General features: G+C 35.3%; 1 pseudogene; it reads right to left on the bottom strand.

The window, feature by feature from the left end:
- Nucleotides 1-224: 224 nt before the first annotated feature.
- LOC111802070 (cytochrome P450 71B26 pseudogene) lies at nucleotides 225-889 on the bottom strand (annotated as a pseudogene).
- Between the last annotated feature and the right edge of the window lie 5,111 nt (nucleotides 890-6,000).

Raw genomic sequence — 6,000 nt, 5'->3', positions numbered from 1 at the left:
ACGTGCTATATGTATTTCAGGTACACGCAAGACACACCTGTACAGCTGACGACGGCATTGCAAGTCGAGACCATAGCACATGCATAAATTAGTTTAATTTTTTTTAGACTTTGTCAACGTTTATCTAAACCTAAATTACCTCTTATATGCACAAGCTCGACACACCCTAAGAAAAACCCCTCCAACGCCGGTGCTCACTAATTAGGAGTGAAAGTTCTCCAACAAAGTGAGTTTTCACATCATCTATTTTGTTGGAAATAAGAGTTCAAGCATTATATATATTACATATAAAAATACCCATTATTAGTCTCAGCCATAAAACTACTCATGGATGGTATAAAATTGGTACACTCTTGAGAGGCAACTTTTTGTGGAGGGTGAGACTCAAACCCGAATTCTCTTCCATGTCCAAGTCCTCCTCTTTCATCCCATTCCACAGCTTCCAATCAAAATGTACAAAAGATTTGCTAAAGCCAACTCCACATTTTTCACCCTATATTCAATTTCGGGCATATCCTCCGACTAGCCTCGAATGGCAAGAACTCAAAATGTTGTCCTTTGTAATCAATCGTGCTCAATCAAATCTCTCTGGAAGGAACTTTTCTCGATTTTTCCAATATGTGGAGTCTCGCCCAATTACCCAAATATTTACTTGAACTATCGTTTTTGAGTAAAAATCGTAGCTTTCAATTTTAAAATGAAAAATCGTTTCTCTTCGAATAAGAAGAGGTGCTGGTGGATGTAGTCTTAATGTCTCTTTCACTATCATTTTCATATATGGAAGCTCTTCTAAATCTCTCTATGTTACTTTTCCTTCGTTTCCAACATGATTTCTGATTTTTTCTTGAGCTTTCTTCATCAGTGTTGGACTCTTCACAAGTTTTGCCATTGCCTAGACTAATATAATTGAGACTAATATAATTGAAATTGTGTCTATTCCTACTAAAATTATGTTCTATTCATGCAATAAAAAATTATAGAAGGCTGTGAGATAATGGAGAAGGCATGAAGGATAGAGACAAAGCAAAAAAGTATCAATATCTGCTAAAAAACTTATTAACCACTGGATTGAAAGTTTAGAAATTAAACAAAAAAAAATTAAAGGAAAAACCATTAAAGATTTTGGATAGAAGTTGCTTACCAAAAGAAGTTTTCATGGGTAATGACAACCGTACAAGCTTCAACTTGCACATCAATAATATCATCTTGTTCTGGTTTAGGTTTCTCTAGACGAAGGTTTTTATCAATCACTTCTTGAAACAAAGTATGGATCTCATTAGAAACCCTCTCAAGTCTAGCTTCTCGTCCATTATATCAATCAATGGCCTTACCTACAAAACAAATAGGAAGGAACTCAGAAACACAGTAGCTTCCCAACGATGCCACAGCTTCATTCACAAGCTCATAAAATCCATCCCCTTCAAACGGTTTCCCAAAAGCAATTCAAAAAATAACACCAGTCCCCTTCAAACGGTTTCCCAAAAGCAATTCAAAAAATAACACTAGTAGTGAGTGTAGTGGACTTCTTAGTAAGATTAACAACAACTCCACAAGAAGCTGATTAGGAAATCGATTCAATCAGCAAACCAACTTCTTGCTCTCTAAGAGGTTCGTAAGATAACACCCTCTTCATATTGAAAAGCTCAAGTACACAAATTTTGCGTATCTCTCTCCAGTAATCACTATAAGGTGAAAACGCAATGTCAAGAAAATTGTAAGTGAATTTTTTGACTGATTGAGTTTGTGGTCTACTGCAACTTTGAAGATCGTGGATTTTTATGAGGGCACGAGCTGTCTCGACAGAGGATATAACGATGGTTTCTACACCGCCAAGGCTGAGGCTGATAATAGGACCGTAATGCTGAGAGAGGGCCCATAGGGATTTGTGTGGGAGCTTGCCAAGTTGGTGCAAGTTTCCTATGATTGGAAGCTTTGGTGGGCTTGGGGGACAATTACCCTTTTTCTCTTTGCAGCTTCTTTCTCTTTGAGATGATGAAAAGTAAAGAGAAGAAGAGGATGAGGGGAAGCCATGGAGGGAAATGAAGGAAAGACATTGGAATTTAGAAAGAATTCAAGAACAATAATGAAAAAGATTATGAATTAAAAATGTCATTATTAAATATGTTTCAATTCTCATTTTCTTATGTTATTTCAATGAAAACAATTAAATGTTTTCAAATTTGTTAGTTGTGTCTTTAAAAATGGTAAATAAAAATTTTATTTAAAAAGAAAATATTATAGTCTATAGAAGTCCACAATTTCTTGATATTATTATTACAGTACCATAAAGAATGATATAAAAAAAAAAATGACGGTCCACTCCATAAAAGCAACAAGCTATCATCATCTCTTACCATGGAAAATAAAAATTAAAGCACTACTTGTACCAAAATTTAGTTTTTCGTTTATAATTTCTATATTCCAAAGTTTTTATTCGTGTGGATAGATTTGTTTAGCCTTCTGATAAATTTCCATAGACCTATTTAATCGAGTCTAGTCCGATCCAATCGCACTTTAGAATTTCGATTGCTCAGTAGTTCACATGAAGAAGTCTCTCCAAAAGAATGATACAAGTTGTAATAGAACAGATCAGTAAACGACAAATATAATCTTCAAGGATTTTTGTCTTTATGCATTTCATTTGGAAACTGCTCGATCTCTTCCTATTCTTTCATTTTCTATTATATGTTCTTCATTTTCATGCATTGCATAGTATTTTTAAATCACTCCTCTTTCGATACCTTGAAACTTAAGGTGTGACTAAATAAAATGATAGAAAGAAAAATCATTTAATACTTTGATTTTTTTTAAAAAACACTTAAAAACTTAATTACAATTCAATGAAGTTTAATACTAGCCTCCTAGTCACTAAATAGACTTTTTGAGGTTTGTTTTATGGTCCTAATTTTATTGAACCATTTTTTCATAAAATATAATTACTTGTAAAATACTTTTCCTTTAATGTAAATTTTTAATAATTTAGTATAAGAATGTCAAAATATCATCCACAAAATTAATATTACATGTTAAGTAAATTAATGAAACTTTTAACATTTTTATTAAAAAAAAAAATAGTAAATTTATATTTTAACGTATTTGGAATAGTCAATGGCCGTAGGGAGAAAGAAATGGGGCAGGTGGAACAGTCGACGACCATACTCTTGCCCGCGACAGAAGATTTCGAGAGGGAGAAAGGAGAACCGACCATCAACTTAGGGTTCCACACCTGATTTCAGGTGTCAGAATTTAGTGCTAACTTATTTCTAGTTTGAATTAGTTATGGAATATATGATATTCGTAATCTTACAGAATATATTAGTTAGGAAATATATCTTAGATATCGTAATAAGTTAAATTTGAATAGTAGTATATTTTATTTTATTATCAGGATTTAGTTAGTTTATATTTTCTTGGTAGATATTATTTAGTATCTTGTATCCTATTTAAAGGTTGTAAATATCAATGAAGATTGAACATTCGATCCCAATTCTTTTTCTAATTCTTAAATCTGTATTCTTTCGTTGAGTAATAATATTTTTATATCTATGCACACTTTTGAGTGGTAGATATTGCGTCAGTTGGTATCAGAGCCAAGTTGGTACGGTTTGATATTATTACTCAACGAGATGAATAGTGGGAGTGCTTCTATGGGTGTAGCTATGGAGAAGCTGGTTGGCAATAACTATAGTTATTGGAAGTTATGCACGGAAGCGTATCTACAAGGGCAAGATTTGTGGGATTTAATTAAAGGTGATGACACAAACATTCCAGCAGATACTCCACATAATGCAGAATTACGCCGACAATGGAAGATTAAATGCGGAAAAGCCTTATTTACCTTGCGAACTTCGATTAGCAAGGAGTATATTGATCATGTTCGTGATTTAAAGTCACCAAAGCAAGTATGGGATACACTTCAAAAGTTGTTCACCAAGAAAAATACCGCTCGATTACAATTCTTAGAGAATGAACTAGCTATGGTAACTCAAGGTAACTTTTCTGTTGAAGAATATTTTTTGAAAGTGAAAAATCTGTGTTTTGAAATTTCAGAATTAGATGCTGAGGAGCCAGTGAGTGATGCCCGATTACGTCGTTATCTTATTCGTGGATTACGAAAAGAGTTTATGCCCTTTGTTTCCTCAATACAAGGGTGGGCAAATCAGCCTACAGTCATTGAATTGGAGAATCTTCTTTCCAATCAGGAAGCCTTGATTAAGCAAATGACTAGCAGCAACGAGTTTTCCCCAAAGTCAGAAGATGTGTTGTATGTCAAAGATCAAAGGAGACAGAATTTTCACTCAAAGCCTTCATCAAGCAATGGGAATCAATTCAGAAGTGAGGAGTCGTCAAAGAAACCATTTAAAACTTGTTACAGGTGTGGAAAACCAGGCCATTTTAAACGGGATTGTGAGGTGAAAGTGGTGTGTCATCATTGCGGAAAGCCAGGCCATATTAAACCAAATTGCAGAGTCAAGATGCAGGAAACAAAAGCAAATGGTGTACATGAAAGTAAGAGTTCTTCAGATCCAATTTGGGAACACTGCTTAACCACTGAGGCTCTTGACCAGCCAACAAATGTGACTTCAGCTGTTCATCAAGTTGATGTCTCTGCAGATTCTCATGCCTTTATAGACTACAATGAAGAATGGATTGTCGATTCCGGCTGCTCTCATCATGCAACTGGAAACGAAACTCTTCTATCAGACATTCGTCCACATTGTCAAAAGATCATTGTGACAGCTGATAATTCAATGCATCCTGTGACGAAAGAAGGAGATTTGAATGATGGGAGTGTTCTACTTAAGGACGTCTATCATGTTCCTGGTTTAAAGAAAAATCTTGCTTCTGTATCACAAATAACAGATTCAAGAAGGTATGTTTTTTTTTGTCCTAAAGATGTTCAAATACTCTCTAATGTGAAACATGTTGATGCTGATGTCCAGTTTTGTGGAAAAAGAAAAGAATCTTTGTATGTTTTATCAGCTAGTGATGAATATATCAAGAAGGTTGGTCATAATGCAAGCTCAAATCTTTGGCATGCTCGTTTGGGTCATGTGGGTTTTCAGATGTTGGAGAAAATATCCACAAAACAACTTCTTGATGGTGTCACTCTCTTTAAAGATATTCAGCATGATGAGTTTGTCCAGGCTGCCAATATGGTAAGTCTCATCGTCTTCCTTTCACAAGCTCAAAGAGTAGAGCTTCAACAGTGCTAGAATTGATTCATTCTGATCTTCTGGGACCGACGCAAACAGCAAGCTATACCGGCCTTCATTACGTGATGGTGTTTGTGGATGATTTCTCTCGCTTCAGTTGGGTATACTTCTTACAACACAAAAGTGAAGCCTTTTCAAAGTTCATTCAATTTAAGCATGCTGTGGAAAAAGAATTTAAATTGAAAATCAAGTGTTTGCGCACTGATAATGGAGGGGAATTCCTTTCAAATGATTTTATGGAATACTGTAAGGAGCATGGGATTCAACGTCAACTGACTTGTCCAGGAACCCCGTAACAAAATGGGGTGGCTGAGCGCAAGTTAGCTCATCTTACATCAGTTTGCTTGTCTTGGCTGCATGCGAGGAGTCTTCCAAGAGAGTTATGGGCCTCAGCTTTTCAAACAGCTTGCCATGTTGTAAATCGGCTGCCTCCATGGCCAGGGACAGAATCATCACCATTCGAGCTGATTTATCATCGTAAACCCAATGTGAGTTATTTTCGTATTTTTGGGTCTATTTGTTATGTTCATGTACTGAAACAAAATCGAACTAAACTTGACCCAAAGGCCAAGAAATGTATTTTTGTTGGCTATGATATTCATAGAAAGGGTTGGAGGTGTATGGATTTGGAAACAAAGATGGTTATTGTGTCTCGTGATGTGGTGTTCGATGAAATTTCAAGTTACAAAGACGATTCAAATTGCAGCAAAAGTACAAATACTGTTGCACTTTTTCCCGATGATTCTACGTTAGGAAGAGGAGATTCTATTGCGACAGACATTCA

Source organism: Cucurbita pepo, chromosome 9, assembly GCF_057944985.1.
Source record: "Cucurbita pepo subsp. pepo isolate OVF chromosome 9, ASM5794498v1, whole genome shotgun sequence".
NCBI lineage: Eukaryota > Viridiplantae > Streptophyta > Magnoliopsida > Cucurbitales > Cucurbitaceae > Cucurbita > Cucurbita pepo.
The sequence above is the reverse complement of the archived record's forward strand: the minus strand, read 5'-3'. Positions and strand labels throughout refer to the sequence as shown.